This window comes from Cibotium barometz, chromosome 11 (genome assembly GCF_041138505.1).
Source record: "Cibotium barometz isolate CiBa-2024 chromosome 11, ASM4113850v1, whole genome shotgun sequence".
NCBI classification, from domain to species: domain Eukaryota; kingdom Viridiplantae; phylum Streptophyta; class Polypodiopsida; order Cyatheales; family Cibotiaceae; genus Cibotium; species Cibotium barometz.
Genome location: NC_141056.1, coordinates 33,551,324 through 33,578,960, shown reverse-complemented (window position 1 = coordinate 33,578,960; position 27,637 = coordinate 33,551,324).

The following is a 27,637-nucleotide window of genomic DNA, read 5'->3' as shown; positions in this document are numbered from 1 at the left end:
AAAGGCCTAGAACACTATTCACAAGATGTGCACCCTGAACCATCAACAACACACTCAACAAGGTATGGGACCAAGCTTTACAAGATCTAATTACAATACAAGAATAGATGGCTTGTAAAGCTTAAAAGGTCAGCCACCCATGACCTAGATGAAGATGATGATGCTCACAACAAGGATCAACAAAATTAGCCGCAACAACAACAACAAACACAGCAGCAACCTGCGGACCAGGGATCTCTTAGGCCAAGTACTTTCAAAAAAGACAAGAAAGTGGAAAGTGAGGAGTAGAGCCTGGTGCAAGCCCCAAAGGCTACCACATGAAAAGCAACTAACTGAGAGAAGGAGGCCAAAAAGATGGCAGAGAGAAACAAAGAATTACAGTAGGAATTGCAGGATGCAACACCCTCTTAGGAGTATGCATAAATTTTGAGAGAAGCCTATAAAGACAGAGACGAGGCCAAATCACAGGCAGAAGATTATAAGGAAATACTAGAGAATAGTACAAAATTTGAAATTGATATATATAATCAGAGAACTGAATGCTCTCGAATTAGACATGCAACACTGTCTAGAAAATGAGGACCAACTCAGAAGAGAAAGGCCTGGAGACTAGGAAGAATACAAGACAGCCCTCCAAACGCCGCAGATACAGGAGGCACGACCAATGGTGGAAAAGATACAACTGACCCAGAAAACAAGATTGCAGTGGGAAAATGGAGTTGAGAGAAGCAAAAGAAGAAGTCACGAGGCTACAAGCTAAAATTGCCAAGGTAAAAGAAGCAAAAGAAGAAGTCACAAGGTAAAAGCTGATGCGGAGCTTGCCACAAAAAACACAAAGATACTACTAGCCGCCACCGGTATGCTAGGAAAGGAGTGAGGGGAGATACTAATTGAAGTCAGAAATTGTAGGACACCAACCAAGCAACAAAGAAAATGAGTGCCTAAAATAAAGCTTAGTCGATAGCTTAGCTACTCCATGGGCCGGCACAGATAACCCATTTTTTAAAGTTTCTCATGTGATGTTCTCAGAGCTATTAAAAGTCCAACATGGAGTTACCACAATATTTTCAAAATGCAAATAGAATAAGGTCCATATTGAGCAGGAAACCCCTTCCTTTGGAACATCCATGCTCTAAATTCATGTTCTCTCAAACTTTAGAGGGGAGGAAGATGGTCCCACTGAGGATGCAACCACCAAATAGGGCCAATGTGTCTGAAAGTGGAGCACTAGAGACCCAGATGTAGAAAAGTTGCAAAGCCCACCTCTCCAGAACATCCGGAGGAATACGAAGAAGTTGCACAAGTCAATTGGAGGCCTATACCAATAGCAGAAAAGAAAATTCTAGGCAAGACCCCACTCCGACCTACAAACTTCGCAGACCGATAGTAAGAGTCTTGGGTGTTCAGAAGAATAGGCTACAAAACTAAAGATTTTGTAAAAGCATGCCACACATACTCTGTAGAAGCTCTAGCATCGGGTGTGCCAGGTGTTGTGCCTAATAGCTCCAGTGGTGGTAGAGTGCTTAGTCTGATCAATCTGACCACCTTCCACGTTGTGAGAACCACCTCATTACTACACATGTGAAGATGGCAGGCTGTAACCACCAGAGTAGCCATTGCCAAGATCTAGAAGACCGAGCTTAAAAGGATGGTGCAAGGCAGGCATCAAGTAATTAGAGAGAGGAGAAGATGCCACAACTGAAGATTGTAGTAAAGCATGTCTTTAGTCTTATGTCAAGAAGTTGTGAGTTTGTACTGGTTCTAGAAGTAATACAAGAAAAATGTTGCTCTCTTCTTCATCTCTGTGTAATTTCTACAATGTGTTAAATAGGAATGCTGTAACACTATCCTAAGAAATATGTTGTGTAAATGAGAGAGTGAGAGAGAGAGAGAGAGAGAGAGAGAGAGAGTTATGTGGTAGTGTGAAGGCAGAGTGTGAGTGTGTGAATTTCTAAGCAGAGCGGTGTTTTGTGTGTCCCCATGACCACACTAGAGTTGGTGTTTGAATCTAGAAGCTTTGGTAGGTGGCTACATGTCTCCCCCAACGGCATTGCCTGACTAGTCCATCACCCCGAACTGCTATCTTGCCTACTGTTGAGAGTGAAAGAAATGAGAAACACCAATCTCCTTGCTGAACGCACCGAAAATGAACCTCTAAATTGCCATTGTCAACATAATCATCTTCTTTTATTTCTTTCTATTACCTTACCATTTATCTCGCGTACTCTCCTTTGTAGTCCAAATATGTTTTCCTCTTCACTAGACTCTTACTTGCTTAATAATTAAGATTAACATTACACATTATCATTTTTTAAGCATAAATCATCATAGTATAAGTTTCTCTTGCATTAATGGATGAGAAGAGCATGCCTTATCATTATTGGGGTGAAGCATTGTAGTTTACATTACAAACATGACCCCCACAGTAGGAGTGCCTGGTATGACTCTAGAGGAGAAGTACAGTGGAAGAAAACCATATTTGAAAGTTTTTGGATGCATTACATATGTACATATTCCTGAGATGAGCTATACAGTAAGCTAGATCGGAGGGTTGAAAAATGTGTTTTCATTAGTTACTCCCTTGAGCAAAAGGGGTACAGATATTACAAACCTGTCACATGAGAGATGAGGATGAGCATGGATGTTGTATTTGATGAGATGATGCTGAAGTAAAAAAATCGATTCGGGATAATGCACAAGAATAGGTGGTGGGTATACAAAATGCAAGTCAACAATCACAAATTTTGAGTGGACCGGGAGAGTCTTCTAGGAGTGGGTTTGTTGATAGACCATGGAGTGGTAGGCTGAGTCCAAATGTTAGTCCTACAAATTCAGTAGGTGCATCACGTAAAGGCAAAGAGAAGGTTGATAAGCCCCTTGGTATGCATGGCATTTTAGTAGCGCATTCATTTATTGATGGAGAGTTTAATGGCTCAAAGAAGAGCCTTAACAAAAGGGTTTGGGATTTCACCTATTAGGACACCTGGTGTAAGGAAGGCTAAGGCATCCATTTAGATAAACAACAAGGACATCGAGGATAGATCTAGGATCATGCAGGTCATAGGGTGGAAAACCCTATTCAGAGATTGATGTATGATGGTTATGTAGCTCATCATTATGCATACGTGGCAAATGTTGTGCAGGATGTTGAATCCACATGTTTTGAGAATGTTGTTGTGCTGCATGCAAATCGGGATATAGCTATGGATAAAGAAATGGCTGCATTGGATGCAATTAAGACATGGGAATTGGTGCCTTTACCTGAGCATAAAAAGGCCATTGGATGTAAGTGGGTTTACAAAGTGAAGCACAACGCAGATGGAAGAATTAGCAAAGCTAGATTGGTTGCTAAAGGTTATGTTTAGACCTATGACATTGATTATGAGGAGGCATTCAACCCCATTGCTAAGATGGAAATCATGAGAGTTGTAGTTGCAATGGCTATTTCAGCTTAGACCTATGACATTAATTATGAGGAAACATTCAGTCCCATGGATGCATCAAAAGGTTGGATCTTAGATCAGATAGATTATAAAGAATGCATTCTTGCATGGTGAGTTACAAGAAGAAGTGTATTTGGACTAGCCACCTAGTTTCACCTAGATTATGTGTGTAGGCTGCATCATAAAGCCTTGTATGGTCTAAAATAGGCATTGAGAGCATGGCATGAAAAAATTGTAAAGTATCTTGTCACCACACTGGCTTTCATATGGCAGATGTAGATCACTCACTTTATATGTGAAAGAGTGATAAGGGGATTGTTGTCATTATCATTTATGTGGATGACTTGATTGTTAGGTGTGACAATGAGCAAGAATTTAAGTATGTGAAGGGTCTCCTCTCAAGAAGAAGTTTGACATGAAGGATTTGGGTAAGATGAGATACATTATTGGCATTGAGGTCATCAACAAAACACCTGAGGGAATATGCTTTGGACATGTTACCGAAATATAGTACGGCTGGTTGTAAGCCCATTTCTGTACCACTAGAGCAAAATGGCAAGCTGAGTGCAAATATAGGTGAGATGTTGGAGAATCTCGCTATGTATTGGGAAAGGTAGTGATAGCTTGATTGTAAGATTCCTCCTCAGCCTGAATAATGAATAAGCTCTACTTCAATCCCCTGTAATCATTCCCTATTTCTGAATACAAGAAAATATTATTTTTCCTTGTTTTTGCCTAGAGAGATAAAAAATTCTAGAGAGTGGTAATTCAATATTGAGATATTTTTAGATAAACAAATTCTCCTAATATCAAAAATATGTTTTCCTCAAACAAAAAATCAAAATAAATTTTCTAAGGTGCATTAGGAATCAATTAAAAATGATGTAAAAGACCTTAGCCTAAGGGTCAAGATTTTCTAAAATTTTTAGATTATGGTCCAATTAAGGTTCCTATGGGCCAATAAGATTAATCCAAGTGTTGGGATGAGATAAATCCAATGAATAAAAGAAAATACCCAAAAATGATTCAATGCTCACATAAGATGAAGAGTTGACTGAGTACAAGATTTATTAGTTAAAAACTATGAGATATTACTAAAAAAATGAGATATTTTGGAGAAATCGTACAATTTTGACACCTTGGTAAGGAAAGGGGGAGACTTCAAGGAGGCGTCTATTTCACACATGTGAATGAGTTTTAAATTAAAAAATATTAAGATATTTTTATCTCTCCTGGATCAAACTGGATTAAAAAGGGAGCTAAATTGGTCCAAATCTTGTCCAAATTCAGCCAAACTGAAGCTAAAAAATTCTAGAACTTATTTGGACTCAGTTAGTGGCCTCCCTCACCTATAAATATACCCTCATTCTTTTGTATTCTCATCTGAACTAGACCATGCCATTATTACCTTAAAATAAGTATATTTTCTATTATCCCCTAAAAATCCTCTACAATTTGGAGAGATTGGAGATTCTCTCTCTCTTCAACCTTCCTTAGAGCTTTCCTCTCAACATACTAACCAATTGATTGGTTGGAAGCCTCTCCTAAGAATAGAGAAGCAAGCAAAACAAGAGGTAAGATGTGACTTTATGATTTTTTCTTTAATATTCCAAATGTTTTTCACTTCTCAACCCCTCTCAAGCTTGAGAAGTGTTCAAATGAATGGTTTTTCAATACAAATGAAGCTCTCTAATGAATTCTAATGATTATGATGCTTCTCATGGATAAATTCTCAATTCTAAAATCAAACTCTATGCTAGTCAAGCTAGAGGCTAAAGAAATGGCTTTTTAATGCTTTTATGTTGCATAAATTATGATAAACTTATGATTTAGATCCATGAATTGGATTTAGATCTATTAATAGTCTTATGCTTTTCAAAATTATTGAAAATTATCAGTAATAGCAGCGGAGCTATGGTAAAATTTTTAGAAATTAACACATAAATCATTTTTATGCATAATGTGGAAAGAGGACTTCCTACCATATTCTAGGATTAGTTATTCTATGTTAAATGAATAATTCTCATCATATCCATGGAAAATTAATTTTTAATATTTATGCATAATTAATTAATTAGAGAAAAAGAAAAAATTTTAGTAATTTTATTTTTATGATAAAAGAGAAATTCCCATGATAATGGAGATCCATGCATTTCAATGGAGAAAGAGAAAAATTGGAATATTAAAATAATGGATATTTTATTTAAAATTAAAGAGGAATTTTGGTTAAATTTATTTTTATGCATAAGAAAAATTTAAATGATAAAAGAGGAATTCCCATCATATTTGGAATTCAATCATTTAAATGAGAAAAGTGGAATTCTTAGTATAATGGAATTAATGGATATTTTTATTTAATTTTAAGAGAAATTTTAGTTAAACTTTTTTTTTATGCATAAGAAAATTTTAAATGATAAAAGAGGAATTTCCATCATATTTGGAATTCAATCATTTAGATGGAAAAAGTGAAATTCTTGTTATATTAGGATTTATGGATGTTTTTATTTAATTTTTAAGAGAAATTTTAGTTAAAATTATTTTATGCATGAATAAATTTAAATGATGAAAGAGGAATTCCCATCATATTTGGAATTCAATCATTTAAATGGTAAAAGAGGATGAATTAAACTAGTTTTCCTTTAACCGAAATCACCAAGAATCTAGTTGGACAATCAGTCAAATGATGGGTAGATTACCCTGATGAGAGATTAAGGATTCTCATTATGAAATTGGGAATTAAGAAAAAAGGGGCTTTGTGGAACCAATCTCAAACTGGGAATTTTACTTGCATTGGAACCTTGTTTTTCATTTAAAGGACTGTTTTACGTCAGAATGTTAGAGGAAGCATTTGGCATGTGTTTTACTAAGAGGAGGTTCGTTTTGCAACAACTGGTTGGGGAGTCGTCGAGGGACGTCGTTCGTGGCAAAGCCTACCGTGGTCTTGACCGGCCTTGGTACGGTTAAAATGGTGCACTTCCGGTACGATGGGCGAGGACCGACGAAGTGGTCCCTGAGTGAAGTGCTAGGACACCTAAGTAGGATCCTAGAGGGTTCTGACGACCAGGTGATGCACAGGCTCGCGGTTGCTAGGACACCCATGCGTGCGTCGAGGAAGATTCAGATGGACTAAGAAGAATGACTTTTGTGAATCAAATTTTGATATTGGATCTCGTTGGTTGGCCAGCTGGTCTTCAACGGAGAGTCCAAAGGACACATTTTGTAATACAATGGACTCAGAATTTGGAGGATGATGATCAGTAATATTATGATTTTCATTGAAGGATTGTTTTAAAGATAGTCGAATCTGTTATAAATGGCAATTCCATATCGGTTGTGTGCGTGGTATGCCTACTTTAAATTTTACTTGAAAGCTGGCTAGGGAGCCTGGGAACTCTTTTTCTCGGTACCCGGGCAAAACATAACCAAATCTTTATAAAGGAATCCCACCAATACAGTGGTCGGGTGGTTGGCTAACCCATGGGCTGGTAGGCTAGATCAAGGGGGATTCCTGTAAAACAATTAAAATACAATTAGTTACGTTAGTTAGATTAAGTCCTGAGAAGATCCTTGTTCTGTGGGAGGAAAACAGTTGGCTGTGCCTCATTAAACGAGGAAAAAAGCGGTGATTCTATGGAGACCAAGTGCAAGTCTCTTCTTTGATCTGACCATGTGACTTCAGGTTTGGTCGGATCAACTAGTTAAGACTTTGACTCGCTAGATTAATTCCCCCATTAGAAGATTTTCCCATGGCGGAATCACCCATGCCTTCCGAGCGAGGGAAGTTTTTCCGCGCTCGGTTTCGGAGGAACCGTCGGGCTAGTCTCTCATCCGGACATCCGCAGGCGAGGCCCTGAGTGTGGATCCCTGCCCCGCGTGGGAGGCCAACTCTGTTTCCTCCGTCAGCACCCTCGGAGGGGGCAAGGGTCTCACATTGATCTACATAATGATCACTAGGCCAAACTTGAACTACAGAGTTGGGTTGGAGAGCCAGTTTATGCAGGTTTCTCAAAAACCTCATTTGGATGGTGTGTGAGACGCACACCATCCAGTTTTTGGAGGTTTCTCAAAAACCATATTTGGATGGTGTGAGGCGCACACTATGCTATGTGAGATCCAAAGTGAATTATGGCATCTTCTATGAGTTTGGTATAGAGTCGTAGGTGTATGGATACACTGATGAAAATTGGGCTGGTAGCATTTGGGGACAGAAGCTCTACTAGCAGATTTATGTTTTCCTTTGGGAGTGGTGTTGTTACTCGGAGCAACAAGAAGCTGCCAACCACTACCTTGTTGAGTAAAAAGGTAGAGTACAAGGGCTATTGCAATGGTAGCATGTGAGGTAGATTAGTTACATAAGCTACTTAGAGATTTGGGGCTACATGTGGACAGGTAGGTTATCATTTATTGTGACGACCTTAGTAGCATATGTTTGGCCAAGAACCTAGTGTATCATGCACGGACCAAACATATAGAGCTCTACTATCACTTCATTAGAGAGAAGGTCTTGGTAGGATTATTAATCTCATGTATGTCAGCATAGAGGAGTAGGTTAACATTTTCACCAAGGCCTTGGGAGCTCAGAAGCTTTGTAGATTTTGCAGCATGCTTGGAGTCTTGGAGATGGAGTTGAGCTTGAGGGGGAGTGTTGAGATGTCAAGATCAACCAAAGATGACACTCACACATTTATATCACTAGTGCGTTTGGTAGACTACACCTACATAGTCCACCCCACGAAGTTATGGCATACCTATCTTGCTAGCTACCTATTTAGCTTGTTCACATTATGGACCACTTGTACATAGTACTCTAGTACTTATGTTGGGTTTTCACTTATCTTTTGTAGCCTTATTTTGAGAAGAAGAAGATTTTATCCTTCCATCTTTGTGTGTGTGTTATCCAGTATTGTGTGAGTGTGTATGTGCTTGGCAAGAGCTCAAGCTCTCTCTCCTCCCCCAATATTTTTAGGGTGTTTATGAGGACACTCTGAAATATGGTGTGCGCCTTTATATCGAAAGCATTTCATTGGTGGCCTTTATACCATATTGTTGAGATCTATTGCTCATTGTTACACCATGGCTTTGAACAAAGAGGAATAGTCTATGGGTGCAGCTTGTTCAGAATACCAATATGGTTTATATTATTTCTTCTCATATGGGGTCTTATTGGTCATAAGACTCATAGCTCTCTTTGTCCTCTCCTTTTCTATCTCTATAGGAAGAGTCATCAAGTGCTTTTGTGTATTGGTGTGGTTATTGGAGGAACTGGTTAAGGTGGTAGTATTAGAGATGAATATGGCAACTCGGGCAATTGATACATGCCTTTTAGTAAATAGTTTTGATAGGTAGGCACTAAAGCTTGTGCCCTACTGATGAGGAGTAACTGGTGGGACTTTCAAGACACTAAAGCTTGTGCCCTACTGATGAGGAGTAACTGGTGGGACTTTCAAGACACTAAAGCTTGTGCCTACTGATGAGGAGTAACTGGTCGCGGACTTGCAAGGCCAATGGTTTCCTAGGCATAAGGAGCATCTGTCATAGTGTTAGAGTCCACCCTGAAGGGTTTCCTTGGTACCAACAATGAGTTATGTCATGGTTTCCTATGGGCATTAGCAATGAGTAAAAAATTGTTTGCATCTAGGCCTTAGCATTGGAAACTCCATACTTGTATGATTTTAGCAAAAAATTATGCACCAAACCATACCCTATCATGGGAGGAATAGGTAGGGGTGTCCTGGCTTGAGGTGTCGTAGCCTTAAGATTTCCCTTGGGGGTTAGGCCTACCACACTCCTAGTCTAAATGGTTTTGCAAATTTTTTTCCAATTTATCTATGCTAATATGCTTGACTAAGACTCTAGCTTGTGTTGGTTGGGCACCCTTAGCTAATAAGGCTTTATAGAATGCCACCCTATCTCTTGGTTTGGGTGGACAAGTTCTACATCATTATCTTGAAGATTGTCTACTAGGTCTATTGCCAGAGAAGAAGATGTAGTGCCTAGACTAGTAGAGATGGTTGTGGGAAGTGTCTTGCTTTTGAGACTCATCAATGAGAGATAAATCATCTAATCTTTTGTTGGTATTGCATCTTGTATAGAGATACTTGGTTCTAGAAATGTAATATTGCATTGTTTCTCCCTCCTCTTACTTAAGATTTATTCATGGGCCTCTAATTGTTGACTCCATTGGCTACATTGGGTGATAATCCCACAATATCTCAAGACCTCATAGGCTTGCTTTTTCTTCCGGGTTTAGACACTTGAACCACTAGCCTGCTACATTGGGTGATAATCTTTTGTTGGTATTGCATCTTGTATAGAGATACTTGGTTCTAGAAATGTAATATTGCATTGTTTCTCCCTCCTCTTACTTAAGATTTATTCATGGGCCTCTAATTGTTGACTCCATTGGCTACATTGGGTGATAATCCCACAATATCTCAAGACCTCATAGGCTTGCTTTTTCTTCCGGGTTTAGACACCTGAACCACTAGCCTGCTTTGCCATTATTAAGGTAAAGCCCGAAGGAAAATATTCCTCCCACACCACGTCACAAATTTGATCAAACTTCTCTAGATACTGAATTAAATCTCTAGTTCCATCAAGTTTGGTCATCATAATTGAGATATAGCCCAATAACTATGAGCCTCTAGGTGCTATGTTTGTAGAAACCCCCCTTCCCATTTCAAACACCATCCTAAGCATGTCTTCTTCATATTCATGCGATGGGTGGAATATAAGGGAGTGGATGCATGAAACCCTCTATTTTAGGGTTAAGGTGTTCTTGTGCCATGGGGTTGGGTTATACGGTTTTCAAATACACTTATCCTCCATGGACCTGGCTTTAAGGCTACAAGCTTGCTAAAAGTTGAGGACACATCATGAGACTACTCTCATGGAGTTTGAGGTAGTCCTTTCTTTACCCTTCCTCATGTTCCTTGTTCCTCACCTAAATTCGACTTAGTTTTGTGATGAAGGAACCTCTAAAAATGAGTTCTAGAGTGGGACTCCTTCTTGCTCCTGTACACTTGATGTTGAGTGTATTGAGAAACACTTGCCCTAACGGTATAGTAAAAGAGACATATCTTGTTTGCCTATGTTTGTTGGGATACTAATTGGTCATAGTTTGCTTTACCAACTCAAAATTGACACAAAATATTTGAAACATTGTCCAGTTTAACGGTTTCCTAAAGGAGAAAACCTTGAGATTCCTGGTCCTGCTCTAGCTCCTTTATTAGAGTTTTGCCCAAAAATAGGACCATTTGGTGCCTTTTTCATAAAGTTTATGTTGATATATTCATAGTGCGAGTAAGAGAATTTAGAGCTCAGAGGAATGTGGCCCTATTTTTAAGTATTCCAATGTTCCTCCCCTACTTACATCTATACTTCATTGGCTCATTTCTTTCCAAATATCCTTGCTTAAGGTGGATTCAAAAGAGTCTAGTTTTCTTAAAAGGGAGGCACTTTGTTGAAACTGATGATCATTTGCTATGATCAAAGGCTTGGTGGGTTTGAGGAAGTGGTTTGATGCACTATAATGGACTGTATTATCATTTCCAACAATTAGTCCAGATCGGGTTTGCATTAAAGGTCTTTAGTGCTAGATCTGAAAATCATTTTTGACATGTTTTTTTAAAAATAGACTCACATCTGCATGGTGACATGTCCAAGTTTATGCCTCTAGACTTAAGCCTATAGGTGCATATATGTAAGTTCATGTCTGTAGGCTCATGTTTTTAGGTTCACATATCCAAGTTAACATCTCTAGACTCATAACTATAGGCTCACGTGTCTCTAAGATCACACCTCTAGACTCATAACTACAAGCTCACATGTCTCCACTAGGATCACACCTCTAGACTTGCATCTACAAGCTTATGAGTCCAGTCTCACGTATCTAGGTGGTTCACATCTCTATTTAGATATTGATCTCTACTAGTGTGAATATTAGTGACAAGCCAAGATTATAAATCCACACTTATGCCACTGGTATGGTCAGTAAGATTATGGGTGATATGCCACCACTGGTTTTTACAAGCTGTGTGATAGAGCCACGTTGGTGTATTAGAGATATATCATAGTTATAGTGCTAGCTCATGTAGTTGGGTTCACACTATGGACCAACCTTTGTATGTTGTAGTTGGAGAGTTGTAGTTGGAGAGTACTTTCCCTTATAGTATTCATGTGCTCTTATCTCTTTATGTTATGGTTATAGAGAAGAGAAGAGAAGAGAATAGAAGAAATTTAGCCATCCATCTCCCTTGTGTGTCCTCTTGTGTACTGCGTACTCTTAGGTGTGTGTTTCCTTGTAAAGGAGATTAAACTCACCCTCTCCCTTGCATTCTTCTCATGGGATTAGAGCCACATTTCATATGAAGAGAGCTTAAGAGGAAAGTAAAGAGTGCCACATGGGTAAGGGTAATTCCGTCTCTTTCCCTCTTTGATTTTGGAGTAAGATTGAGAATTTCAGGGCAATTGGGGAGAGCACATTTCACACCCCATTTTAGCTTTGCAAGTTTTTCATAGGCACTCTATGAATTTTTGGGCTTTACAACTTTTTTGGGCACTCTATGAAAGTGTCGATGTTGATTGTGTTGTATGCCCAATTTCTAGTTCGATTTTTAAAAGTTACAACAAAAGTTTCATTACAAGATAGTTTGTGTAGGGACTCTAAGATTTGTAGATTGTTGGTGGATGTATGTTTATGTGATAGAGATTAGTTCAATTTTATAGTTCTAGTATATAGTATCATTGTGTTAGAGATTGAAACTTTGGTGTAAGCATAGAAGTTTTTACAAGAACTATTTTATAAGTTTCTACTATAGGTAATCATGTCGAATAGTTTATCCCATATTATAAGCGAAGAGGATGAACAAGAACAACTTTCAAGCATGGAAGTACAGGATGAGAAATTTCTACATGGGAAAAGGATACTAGGAGTTTATTTCAGTTAATGATGAGGAGTCATAATCTCTAGAAAAAAATGTAACTCCTCAATAGGCACATGGTTTTAAGTCATGGCATAAGAGAGCCAAAAAATGTTACTCCTCAATAGGCACATGGTTTTAAGTCATGGCATAAGAGAGCCAAAAAAATGATTTATTAGTTGTTTATTAGTGTGTTGGATGCTATGATTGGTCATATATAGGATGCAGTGACCCCTAAGGATGCATGATTTACCTTGGTTAAGTTGTATAGCATAAGTACCAAGGTAAGAAAGATGCAGTTAAAGTAAGAGTTGCATCATGTGTAAAGGAATAAGAAGAGTATAAGTGATTACTCATTGAAACTTAAAGGGCTTATATATACCCTTGGGTCTATTAAAGCACATGTGAGATGACGATGACTTGGTGTCGATCACATTGGGCTTAGAAAAGATTATGACCAGTTTTGGACATCTATCCAAACTTGGGAGAACCTCCCAAACTTTGAGGACCTTTTAGCCCTTCTTATCACTAAGGATATGAATGTTGGATCTTTAGGAGTACGCCTTCTACATGGACACAAGTAGAGGTAAAGAAGACACAAGAAAGATAAGAAAACTCTCCAAAATGGAAGGGGAGGGTTTGCAGTTATCCAAGGAAAATAAGAGGCATTAGGTATCTTCAGAAACTATATTAAAGGTTACGATCGCATCTATAGAAACAAGAAATATGAGTATCAAGGGGAATATAGTTAGATATGATAACGGTACTACCTCCTTTGAAGACGAGATAAGAATAAATGGAGCAAGCCAAATAGAGGGAAGAATGAGCATAAAGAATGAGATTATAACAACGAGTTGTGAAGGAAAAATAACACTATGATACTAGCGTAGAAGACTTGCAAGAAATGTAGAGATTAAGCAAACAATGGTGGAGGAAGATCAGAAGCCATCCACCACCAGATAAAGCTTTAGAAGTTTACCAAATGAGCAAACCTACATCAACAAAAGTAAAAGTGGAGCTGCTAGTGTATGAATGGGACAAGAAGAAGGACCCTAGCATCCACGTATTGGCCTTTGAACATTGGGCATAAGGATACGAGGAATAGATAAACAAGAGTGGGAGGATTATTCTCCTCAAAAGTTCCTAGAAAAGGATAAAAAATGGTACTATCATTATCTTGTTGAAAGAATTCCATCATATAAATCATAGGGTAAGCTTTCTTAAAAAGGTATAGAGAGACTCGTATAGTGATGAAGACTTGCTCTGTAAGTTGGGGAGGATCAGAGACAAGGAGTTCTATTAGTGTGAGGGAATTCATGGAGAAGATCAAAGAGATATCCAGACAGTTAATTGATCCTCCTACCAAGTAGAACTTAAGATCTTAGTTCCAAAAACTATAGGAAGTAGAATGTTTTTAGCCGACTAGGGGATTGGAAGAACTCTTGGGGAGAGTGCAACAAGAAACTATGACAAGAAGAAAAATGCTTTCACTCGACTAGGGGACTGGAAGAACTCTTGGAGAGGGAATTTAAAGTCGAAAAATCAATGCACAAGAGTTAAACAAAAGAATAAAAAAGCATCTCAAAAGAAGAGAAGAAAACCAAGAAGAAAAGAAGGGAAAGAAGTATGATACCTTGGAAAGAAAGGAATTAGAAAGTGAAATAGACACTGACATCAGTAAGAAAAGAGAAGTTGAAAGGCTAAATTGGAAAAAAGGTTAGAACAAATTACCAAATAACTCAAGGAGCTAACATGCAAAAGGATGAGTCTGCCTCTCACAGAAGGGAGTTGTGGTGCACTAAGTGCTAGAGGTCAGGACACTCACCAAAATATTGAATCAAGTGCAGGTATTGATGAGCCAAGCCACCTAGAAAAATTCTATGAGAGCCAAATCTAGGATGAAGATAGAAAGGCAGCAGATATAAGAATTGTCACAAGAGAAGAGTAGCAAATAGAGGAGTAGGAAGGCATGAAAGCTGAAATGAATTGTTACACCTGTGTGGGTAGGGAGGGACATCTTGACAAAGGGCTAAGAGTACACCTATTAATTTGATAATTCAAAAGATCCAAGATCCAAAAGCCAAAATAATCACTCGAGAAAAGGAAAAAACAATCGAGGGAGCCTAGGCATCCCAAAGAGAGGAACAAAGGGAGGGGCAAGTAGATATCTACCCTGATGAGAAAAGGAAAAACCAATTGAGGGAGCCTAGGCATCCCAAAGAGAGGAACAAAGGGAGGGGCAAGTAGATATCTACCCTGACGATAAAAAAAATATTAGAATGGACTATGGAATACACCCATGCACCTATTCCAATATGCAATTCACATGATTGAGGCCTTGTTGGAGCTGAAAGAGAATAATCTTGCAAGCAAACGAGGTCTTGGCAAAGGTGATAAATACGAGGTGTTGGCAAAGGTGATAAATCACATGCTACCACCTCCACTCAGCAAGTACTCTATGCACTTGGATCTCATGATGATTTTTTCCACATTTTTCACCTATTCTTTATCCTTAGAAGCACAAGCTAAAGAATATTGATGCACAAAAACTGTTGAAAGTCTAAAAGATTGGAGAAGAGGGGGGCTGTAACTCTAAAGAAGACACTTGACCTATACCTGGAAAGAATTTAGCTCGGGCTTGCAAGAGGTGAGAAATAATAAGGATAAATAATTTCTGGACTTAGCTTATGCTTCTTAGGATATTGTGCAACAATGGAAAAAAGAAGCTAAGAGATGGTGCAATAAACTAACAAACTGATGCAGTGGAAATCAGAGTAGAATGATGACCCAAGAAAATGGAAGGCTCACTTGGGAAGCTGAGGAATTGTCCCAAGCTTAAGTATAGAAACAACAAGCTAGAAGCTTCATGAATACAATTTTAAGCTTCATTTATCATATTTTGATTGCATTGAGAGAGAGTGAGAGTATATTTATCATATTTTGATTGCATTGAGAGAGAGTGAGAGTATATTTATCATATTTTGATTGCATTGAGAGAGAGTGAGAGTATATTTATAAAATTCCAAGATCACTTATTATTCTACAAACATAGTAAGTTCCTATAGAAGGTCTATAGGTGATAGCTAGGGACCTAATCCTCTCTCAAGACAAAGAGAGGAGTAGACTTCTGGCAAGGTGAGATAATACTTGGTGGACAAACACAACAAACATTCAGTGCTCGAGCAAGGGTGCTAAGCTGAGTCTTAAGCAAAAGCTCTATCGATGAAGGATCATCTACATTTTGGCAATTTTGTTGGGGAAGAAAAATTGTCAATAGGAAGAAAATGTGAGAAAAACAAGAAAACTCCCCAAAATTGAAGGGGAAGGTTTTCTCTTATCCATTCACGATGTCAAAATTTTGTTGGGAATAATCCATTATTACAAGAGGTTAAGAATGTTTTAGTATAGACAATTAGGGAGAATAGGAGGAATTGGGTAGCTTTAGAAGCTACATTGTAGGTTGAGATTGCATCCATAGGAATGAGAAATACGAGTATTAAGGGTGATAGATATAATTAGATATAAGAACGACACTAAATCCTCTGAAGAAGAGGCAAGAATTAGTGTTTGTGTAACAAGGTTTTAACAAAATTAAGAAAATGGAGCAATCCAAACAGAGAGAAGAACGACCATAAATAAGAACTCAACAACGAGTTGTGGAGGAAGAATAAGACTATGATACTAGTGCAAAAGACTTGCAAACAAACAAATAGATCAGGTAAAGAATAAGGAAGACCAAAAGACATCCAATAGAGATAAAGCTCTAGAAGTCTTTCTGAGTGGGGGAGAATAACCTACATTAACAAAAGTAAAAGTGGACCTGAAGAGGGCAAGAAGAAGGACCCTAGTATATCCACATACTAGTCTTTGAATGCTAGGGTAAGGCTACAAGGAATAGATAAGGAGGAGTGGAGGATTATTTTCCTCAAACATTGCTAGATAAAGCCTCAAAAATGGTACTATCACTATCCTTCTGAAAGAATTCCATCATATGACTTACAGAGGCGAGATTTCTTGAAAAGCTATAGAGAGACTTATAGTGATGCTTTGTAACTTGGGGAAGATCAGATAACACGTTTTATCAGTTGAGGGAATTCATGTGGAGAAGATATGAGATCTATAGAGAGACTTATAGTGATGCTTTGTAGCTTGGGGAAGATCAGATAACATGTTTTATCAGTTGAGGGAATTCATGTGGAGAAGATATGAGATCTATCAGACAGTTAATCGATTAAGATCCTAGTTCCTAGAGAGGTTAAAGAGCAAGAAATTACGGGAGGAAAAATGTTTTCACCCAATAAGGTGACTAGAAGAACTCTCAAAGAGGGCACTAAAAGTAAAACGCAACATATGCCATAAGCACAAGAGTATGAAATAGACGAATTAGAAAGCAACTTAGAAAAAGAGAAGAAAACCCAGAAGAAAAAGAAGGGAAAGAAGTAAGATACCTCAGAAAGTGAGGAATCAGAAAATGGAATAGACACCAAGATCAATAAGAAAAAGGGAAGCTAGAAGGTTAAATTGGAAAAAAATCACCAAATAACTTAAGGAGCTGTCACATAAAAGAACTATGTGCGGGAGGTCGAGGCACTCAATAGAAGATTGCATTAGGTGCGGCTATTATGACAAGCTAGGTCATCTAGCAAAAGTTTATCAGGGCCAAATCTGGGATAAAGATAGAAAGGCAACAAATTTAAGAAGAGAAGAAGTAAAAAGAGGTGGCGAAAGAGTCATTAAAGCTTGAAAGAATTATTATGCCTGTGGTGGCAAGGAAGGAAACTTTGACAGAGACTGTTCAAAAAGGTAGAAACAAGTGGCAAAGGGCCAAGAGTATACTTGGTAGTTTAAGAGATCTAAGAGCTAGAAGCCAAAGTATTCACTCGGGCAAGCGAAAAAATAACTAAGAGAAACGACCATCCCAAAGAGAGGAAAATAGGGCAAACAGAGAGCCAACGATAGAAGAATTTCCAAAATGGGATGTCAAAAAGAGATCAATAGAGTAAAAATCACCAAGGGATTGTAAAAAGAAGAAGCAAAAAATAAGGCTACCTTATGCTACTTTGAGGAAGGATAAGGCGAATAAACTACCACCAAAAGCCACAAAGCAACCATAACCAAGGGGAGTGCCTTGTAACTTTCCAAGGAGGGAATATTCAGAGACTCCCAAACCAGCAATAAGAACTCAATTATTCCCAAGCAAGGGTTCAATGGAAGAAAGATCTAAGATAAGACGAGAAACATTCACTAGAAGCAAGCCTGGAGAGGAAGGGTCACATGACACCTTCAAAAACAAAACAAGAGAGTTATAAAGAGAAGCTACTAGCAAAGATAAAGGAATCTTGATAAGAGAAAAGTTGATGAGGCTTGTAGGTACAAGTAAGCAGTTCACAAGAGAAAGAGAATCATGGAAGAAGAGAAAAGCTAAGAACAGAAATTTGGACCCCCAAAAAATGAGTCACAGAGCCCCAAAAATCTAGAAGGAATGGTGTGGGATAGTAGAAACAATGAGACCAATAGTGATCACAAGAAACAAAGAAGCAGAAATGGAAATAAAGAGGATAATAAAGCTAGGGAAGCAAAAGGTGGGAGTAATAGAGCAAGGAAGAGCAACAATAGGAATAATCGAGCAAAGTCTCAAAATAAAAAAAAGCTTGACATTCAAAGGAGTCGAAAAGAAAGAAATGCAAGAGCCAAATGAATAGAACAATTGTAAAGGAAAGAGGGAGGAACCAAAGGAGTATTGAGAGGAAAGAACAAGAAAAATCGGGAAGTCAAAAACTCACACCCAAAGAATCCAAAATAAATCAAGAATTGGGAATCCAACAACTCTTGAATTGCCTCAAGAATTGGGAATTACAACACCAACTCTTGAATTACCTCAACAAAAATATGGAGATAAGAGGTTCACAACAAGTAAGGAGAGAGTTGGTGTTGGGAATCCAACACCAACTCTTGAATTACCTCATTGAAAATATGGAAACAGAGGTTCACAAGTAAGGAGAAAGTAACACTTAAACTAAGCACCTTAAGCCCAAGGACACAAGCTAAGGTAATGGTACCCAAATCTCAGAGAAATTAAAATAATCAAAATAAGTAGCAATAAAAGCTCATCAAAAAAATAAGTTTAGATTAGGAAAAAGGAGAAGAGATGGACACAAGGGGAATAAAGACACAAAAAATGTAAGTGGAGTCACCAACACAAAAATAGGAAGAGAGGGTCAAGAGAAATGAGGAAGTATGGGAGAAGTTCAAAAAGCTCAACCTCACCATTTCTCTATGGGAGAAGTTCAAAAATCTCAACCTTACCCATTACTCTTGCGGAGCTAATCAAAATGGCTTCAAGTTATTTAGACTACTTAGGAAAAAGGAGAAGAGATGGACACAAGGGGAATAAAGACACAAAAAATGTAAGTGGAGTCACCAACACAAAAATAGGAAGGAGGAGGGTCAAGAGAAATGAGGAAGTATGGGAGAATTTCAAAAAGCTCAACCTCACCATTTCTCTATGGGAGAAGTTCAAAAAGCTCAACCTCACCATTTCCTATGGGAGAAGTTCAAAAATCTCAACCTTACCATTACTCTTGGGGAGCTAATCAAAATGGCTTCAAGTTATTTAGACTACTTACAAGAGCATAGGGTCCTCAAGAGCAAGGAAACTAAACCAAGAAAGGTAAGCAAGAAATCCGGAGAGGAAGGAAGGCATCAATAATGGAAAAATGGGAGCTACCAAGTGATCCCAAAATTTTTCAATAGGAAAATACTACACACCAATACAAGATGATGTAGCCACGACCACCATAACTAAAGTTAAATCCATCATAATTATTAAAGACTCATGGCACAAGATACATCAATGCATGCTTGAGTGGAGAAATAGCCACACAAAAGGTTGCCACCATTAGCACATTGCACCGTTATTAACATCATTGCTAAAATCACACAGTTGTAGGACATACACCACCAAGAAAATTGTCAAGACCTTTATGACACTTGAAGAAGAATTTCTCAAACACACAAGAATTAGAGCAAACCAGAGACTTGGTACAAATTAAAAGGATTACCCTTACATAAACAAAATAAAGTAAACAAGAGAACTTGAAAATACGAAAGAGATCGTCATCAACATAAGATTGGGTTCAATCTCTCCTCGATGAGTGTGGCCCATCATACTCACCCATTTTTTTTTTGAAAACAAAATCCTTATATTAGTTAACAGAAAAGAGATTTAAAAGGCTAGGTACAAACCTGCCTCCATGTATGGAGTGAGGATCAAAGAATAAATAATGGGGGAAGGATAAACTCCTCCGGTTGGCCGCTCTATTAGGAGAAGGCTATCTTATACAAGGGGGTGGGGAGGGAATAACCACATAGGTGGTCTATAGTGCCACTGGGCTCACTACCACTATTTGGAAGAAAAGGACTAGGTCACCAGAGCCTCAAGAAGGCTTCACAATGCTTTCATATCCAATCATAGCTTCCCCCACTAGTCATAGAGGGTATAAATGATGTTAAGCTAGATGCTCCTAATGGACTCCATAGGCAGGGTATGGATGGCTTCACTACATCAAACTCTCCAGATATGCCATGCTGCTACAAAAATCCCATCTCTGGCTTGAGCTAGAAGTCTAATGAATAGTAGATGGGGCTGGGACTATCCCCCCACCTTCCTCCTCATAAGCCATTGTTGAAATATACAAGTGAATAGGGTGTTTGCGGGGAACAAGCCCTTAGTAAGAGGCTGTAAAAGAGAATCTGTAAATGTGAGAGAAGCTGTGAAAAGGTGAGAAGTATCTACTGGGAGAGAATAAAGGGTAGCATGAGGAGATTTAGGAGGTAAGGAGATATTCTGGGAAGAGGTGGAGAGAATCAAGCAAAAGAGGTGGAGTGAATCAAGGAGAAATCTGTGGGATTAGATGCTTGGATGTAAACTCTATAAATTGAGGCATTGGCCTAATGAGAATTTGCTGGTTTTTGATTACCCATGCCTACAGTAAGCTATCAGTTAATTGCTCACTAATCACATCTTAATTATCGTCTAATCTCTTTTCTAATAATGTTGATTCTAGCATTTGATCCACCATAGCTCATCACATTGCTACAAATTTAACATGGTATCAGAGCCTAGCCTAGAATCCATCAATTTGTGAGCCCATTATCTTGCTAATCACTTGGCTAATTAGGATTAGTGGAGATAATTAAGATTTTTACCTCTTTTCAACTAGCTCTCTGCACCCCCAGCCAATGGAGGGGCTTGAACTCCCTCCAAGAGAAACATTAGGGCAAAAGCTTCTAGGCAAGCATAGCTACCTTGCCCACCTTTCAGCCTATTCAATAAAAATGTCAAACCGCCTTCTACAGCTCTCGAAAATCGCGAATCTACAGGCATCGTTTTTTGAGAAAAAAATGAAATGTCTTCTTCTGCAGATCAAATTGCTCTAATTCCTCTTGTCCCTAGGGGTTTTCAAGGGTGCTCTACAAGCTGGTGAAGAAAGATTTGGATTTGATCAAGTCTACAGTCAGATCCAGGCTCTTCATCAAATCTGCAGGTGACTTTGGTAAAACAGAGATTAAGCATTCAATGTTTGGTCAAATCTTGTGTTTCTTGGCTTAATCCTCTACTAGACTAATTGCTATTGATGGCCTTGAAAGGATTTGAGCTCATTTGAACTCTAAGGGCTCAGATCTGGACTCCCCGCATACTCTGCTTTTGTACACAAAATAGAGGATTAATTTGCTAATTAGTGATTAATCAGTACTAATCACTATATTTTGGTGCAATTGAGGGTTCAAATTAACCATTAGGTATCTGATATAGATCCCTATAACTTCAGATTGCAATTCAGAGATGGTTTGATACTCCAACCATTCCTTACAGATTTGTTACCCTTGATTTAATGTAATTTCTAGTAAAATTATGCTGATAAATTTGTGGTAATCATCATCTTGCATTTACCCCTTGGTTAATGCCTGCAAATCACACTCAAATTCAAGATTATTCACAGCCAGAGTTGCATTTGGGAATGTGCATAAGAATGAATGCTATATGCATTATGTATTGGGCACACATGGGTGATTACATCATTGTAAAAGTGGGATCGAACACTGCCCTTGTCCAGAATAAGGCAATAGGTAAGACCTCCCGCATAGATTTGGGTTTGCATTGCAGAATGACACAAGATAAACATCAAAATACCAAAAGAACTGTCAGCAATACATTAAAACATGTTGCTCACACATGGAACAAGAACTGACGGTTAAGCTCATGGCCCCAACCATGAAAGAAGAAGAAGAAGATCTCTTTACAAGAGGAAGATCAACACCGAGAAGAAGAGATAGACGAAGCATTGAAGGAAGACATGGACGCGTGAAGAGAAGCTGCCACGACAAGAAGACTGAAGACAAGAGAAGATGTGAGGCTCCAAGAAGTGAGGAGCCATGTGAAAATCTCCGAGAGAGAGAGAGAGAGAGAGAGAGAAAACCCACAACCCAATGTAACCTGCCCCAACAGAGTAAAACCACCTCTGAGCCACCGATGATGTAGGCCATGTGGTAGATGTATGTGCGAGCACTTTAGTCAAGGTCATGGGCACTTGTAGTAGCCTTGGACACATAGAGAGAGAGTGTGTCAAGGACTATGAGTTTAGGGACTTGAGGCACTGGTCGCGGACTATCAAGTAAGAAGGAAACTTGGTATCGGGTCCAGGTGTGCTAGGATTATTCACTTGAGGGGAGGTGTGCTAGGAACTGGTCACGGACTATCAAGTATATCAAGTAAGAGGGAAACTTGGTATAGGATCCAAGTGTGCTAGGAGTATTCACTTGAGGGGAGGTGTTGAAATATACAAGTGAATAGGGTGTGTGCGGGAACAAGCCCTTAGCAAGAGGCTGTAAAAGAGAATCTGTAAATGTGAGAGAAGCTATGAAAAGGTGAGAAGTATCTACTGGGAGAGAATAAAGGGTAGCATGAGGAGATTTATGAGGTGTGGAGATATTTTGGGAAGAGGTGGAGAGAATCAAGCAAAAGAGGTGGAGTGAATCAAGGAGAAATCAGTGGGATTAGATGCTTGGAAGTAAACTCTATAAATTGAGGCATTGGCCTAATGAGAATTTGCTGGTTTTTTATTACCCATGCCTACATTAAGTGTTAGATATCCGTAACGCCACTACGGGCGTTACCACAAGAGGGGACGAGTGTTACATGCTTGTAACGTCGCTACGGGCGTTACCACAGGAGGGGACGGCCTCTGGCTCACCACCCAGCCATAGAGGAAGAATGAGGATTGCCCCTCATCCCCCAGGCTATATAGTGTGTGGCCTACCGTCCACACTAGCCTGGTCGCCCATGACTCCGCATGGGCGTCCTCTCCCACTGAACCCCGGACATGGCCATCCGGTCTGCCGTCGGTCATCACAGGCATTACAGCCTACGTGACATTACCCCCCCCTTAAGAAGAGTTTTCTTCCTCGAAAACAAACTGGGGAAACCTTTTGGAAATTGCACTACGGCGTTCCCAGGTTGCCACCTCCTCATCCCTATCTATCCATTTAACAAGTACCTCCTGGTACACTTTATGTCGGGTTTGTCTGTCACGATACTATAGAATCTTTTCAGATTCATGTGGTATCTTTGGTGGCTCTATCAAGTCCACCAAAATCTCTGGAGAAACTGCATTCTCTAACCCGTGAACTGATTTCTTCAGTTTACTGACATGGAAGACGGGATGGACTTGAGAACTCTCCGGTAACTCAAGTTTATATGCTCTGATACCAGTGTTAGATATCCGTAACGCCACTACTACGGGCGTTACCACAAGAGGGGACGAGTGTTACATGCTCGTAACGCCGCTACGGGTGTTACCACAGGAGGGGACGGCCTCTGGCTCACCACCCAGCCATAGAGGAAGAATGAGGATTGCCCCTCATCCCCCAGGCTATATAGTGTGTGGCGTGCCGTCCACACTAGCCTGGCCGCCCATGACTCCGCATGGGCGTCCTCTCCCACTGAACCCCGGACATGGCCATCCGGTCTGCCGTCGGTCACAGGCATTACAGCCTACGTGACATTAAGCTATCAATTAATTGCTCACTAATCACGTCTTAATTATCATCTAATCTCTTTTCTAATGATGTTGATTCTAGCATTTGATCCACCATAGCTCATCACATTGCTGCAAATTTAACAGCCATGACAACCTCATCCTTAGTAGTCTAAGCAACAATGCCCCAAGTAATACTATGAGAAGAGGCCCTATCCATAGTAAAGATGTAGAGAATCCATTACAAAACTTGTTGAGGCTTTGGGAAATCCCAAAGATAATATCTCTTGGGGATGGACACATCTCAGATATGATGTTGGTCTGCCTCCAATGGCTAACCACATGCCAACTGCAAAACTCCTATATGCCAAAAAAGCCACAAGAAGATAGTGCTCTTTCAAGGTCAAAAATTGTCCCAAATACTTTTCAAGATATCCGAGAGAAAGTGTAGTGGAGAGGACCTCATGCATCTATATCCTATGGCTAAGACATGTGGTGTATGCAAAGCATGGGGAACCCAAAGTCTCCTCCCTGTCTATAGTATCACACCAATTCCACTCCCCTAGGTTCCACTAAGGCATGTGATGGGCTGGCTCTCCCAAAGCCATAAATGCCACACTCTCCTTAGCCACCTTGGCTGGTGGTGGGGGGTCAATGTGCCACTCATGTGCATGGAATCTGATCACCCTCACCCTCTATAATGTGCATCCCTTGAAGTCCGCCAAGGGGGTCTCTGATCTCACTATCTACCTCTGAGATCCAATGAAAAATGTGAGCAAGGTAGAGCTATCATCCGTGCCATGAACTGCCAGGAGAATATCATGCTTGGTGAACACTCCTAGCCCACGTGTGGGGGAATAGGGTTAGGGATTGGGGTCAGGCACTCCAGAGGAATAGCAGAGTCAATGCATTGAGATGCGATTCTGTCCTTGTATACTAGATCCCAATCAGGCCCATCTCCTAAGCCCGTGGGAGGAGCTATCTAAATGTAAGCCAATCTCTAAGGGACCTAGTAGGGCCCATGATCAAAGCTCCTCAAGATACATGAGGGAAAGCCCCTAGCATATGACCACTAGGTAAATAGATCAAGGGGTTCTAAATCAAGGGTACATGAGGGCAAGCCCCTAACATGTGACCACTAGGTAAACAAATTAGGGGGTTCTAAATTAAGGGATGTTGGAGATGCTCCTCGTTCGCAGGCTACCAAAACAGATTGCTAGAGGGTTGGCTTGAGTTGATCCCAAGCTTATAATAAAATGGTTACAAATTTATCCTCAAAAGCTGGGCTAAAGACACGGGCCCGTATCTCCACCACCGTCGTGAATATTCATCTAGTGCTCTACAACCAAGGGCCCCCTAGACGCGGTGTATGGGCAAAAATCTTTTCCAAGAGAAAATCTTTCCAAGGCTTGCCACTTGGAAGAAGTCCTCTAACAATTAACTTACCCAGAAGGGTATAGCTTTGAATGGTGGTGGGGTCGATGATGCCGAGGACCCCTCTATGGCGTGGCTATATAATTACTTCTCCATGCCACCTTAGCCCAGGCAACCCATAAAAAGTTGCAGTCAACAGTTGAACCTAACCAATGTAGGCCTGTGAGAAGGACCAACAAGAAGTAATATACCACATGGTGGCAAGAAGGACCTAGTTCACCACCACTACTCGGCTGCCTAAGGCAAGCCTCTCTGAACTCCAATATAGAAGCTTCTTCTGAATGCTCAAAATAAGAGGTGCTCCACTGGGGAGATAATGATGCCCACTTGGAATCCAAGATAACGGATTGGAGTGCCCCCCTTGGGATGCTACAAAGCCTCAATCGGATATGCAAAGTCAGTGTGGGTGAAGACCCAACCCAGAATCCACATGACTTGTGCCAATTGATCTATGCTGTAGATGTGATAGAGACATAAGATCTCTATCACCTTTGCCACAAATCTCTAAAGGCTCCCTTTGTCTCATGATAAGGTATGCTATTGTATCATCTCTGAACTCAGAGTCTAGCATCTCCTCCTATGCACAAATGGGGAGATGCAATCCTTGTAGCCCAGTCTCCTGAGCTAAGAGAAACTTTCTCATGGCCTCTCTGACAACAAATAGAAAGAGATATGGTGCTAGAGGGTAGCCATGTTAGGCCAAGCAAGAAAGGGAAAATCTATAACCTCTAGCACCTTGAATGAGAACCTAACTTTGAGAGGCCAAGTAAAGTCCGAAACACCATGGATCCACTCCTCCAAAAATCCCATCCGGCACATCGTCCCCTCTAGAAAGCCCTAATCAACTCTTTTGTAGGCTTTCTGAAATCCAATAGGAGCACAATGAGATCCTACTGGTGCATCCTAGCCAAAGTAGTTGCTTCCCAAAAAGTGAAGATGTTGTCTAGAATGCTTTGATTTGTAGCATCTCTCTAAGACTAATGGAATAAATGACTGAAAATGAGTAAAATTTTGAAGAGACATGTATAAAAATACTCAGATTTGCACCAAGCCAAATGATATCTTTTCCATTGCAAAGGGGGCTTTTATACAACTTTAGGGCGATTCCACACCCCTTCACATATGGGATAAAATCACACACCCAAATCACTCTCCTCTCATTACATCCAATGTTATAACTTATAAAAGTGGGCATTTGACCCTGCTATAGATAACTCGGGTCATAAGAGTTCATCGTCCTGATGAAAAAACATGAAAAAAGACTACATCACTAACTATATATGTGTATCCCAACCAAGAAAATCCCATCCGAAGTATTATTGATGGTCGTAGTCAACCACTTGTGCATAAGAAGCATCATATACACAAAGTTTGGGTTATGCCGCATATGCCCGCACACCTTGGCTCCTAATGTAATGCACCAAGAGCTGGTTGCACCCTCCACCCTCTCGTCTCTTAAAACTTTCTTATGCCCCTATGTTTTGATAAAAGACTGATAATGAGAGAGAGCACACACACAAGAGCAAACCCTAATAGATTAATGTAACCCTAACCATAGAGGGAAGCCATATCCACTCTCACACAATGCATAATAGAAGAAGACTCCACACCAAACACTACATGTGCTGTGTTCACACACCAAATAACCCTATCTAATGTCCACACACTATGACCAGCTGGATGTGGCCATTTATTCACACATATGCTACTTTCTACCACCATGCCAGCACATATCGTGCTTGGCTCTAGCTACCATCAAGCTTGTAATCTCAACAGCCCCTCTCAAGCTCATGATGTATAGCCACAAATGAAGATGAGCTTGGGATATCAACACTCCCCCTCAACCTCATTGCATGTACTCCCAACATGGTACAGAAGTACTCAACCTTCTCTCTCCCAAGTGGCTTTGTAAATATGTTGGCAACCTGTTGTTCACTCTTCACATACTTCAAGTCCACTATCCCATCCAACACTTTCTCCCTGACAAAATGATAGTGGACCTCTATATGTTTGGTCCATGCATGAAAAATTGGATTATTGGCCAATTGTATGCTGCTCATGTTATCACAGTGTATGATAACCTTTCCCTCAATTTGCTCACCCAAATCAGCCTGGAGTTTCTTTAACCATACTCCTTCACATGCAGCTATGGCTACTGCTATGTACTCAGCCTCTGTACTTGATAAAGCAACAGTGGGTTGCTTCTTGCTACTCCAACTTACCACCACGACACTCCTAAATGTAAAGGCATAACCACTAGTAGATCTCCTGTCTCTTAGAGCTACCTGCCCAATCTACATCTGTGTAGCCATATAGAGCTAAGCCTTTACCATGCTCATAAAGAAGACCATAATGTGCAGTGGTCTTTACATAATGCATGATCTGTCTCACTGCATCCAAATGAGGCTTCCTAGGGCTTTGCATAAATTGACTCACTAGCTCCACAACATAACTCAAGTCTGGTCATGTAATAGTCATCCTTCTTGACATGCATAATATATGTAGCATGATCACCTGTCAGAAGAATCAAGTCATCCACATAGATGACAACCACATCAATTCCATGATCTGTCTTCACATATAGTAAAGAATCTACCATAGAAACCTAAAAACTAATAGAGATAAGATATCGGATTATCTTATCACTCCAAGCACGAGGTTCTTGTTTTAGTCCATAAAGTGCTTTCTTCAACTTGCATACTTGAGTGGGATACCCTTGAGTGTACATAACATTTTGGCTACTCCACAAAGACTTCCTCTTACAAATCACCATTTAGAAATGCATCTTGAAATCCATTTGATG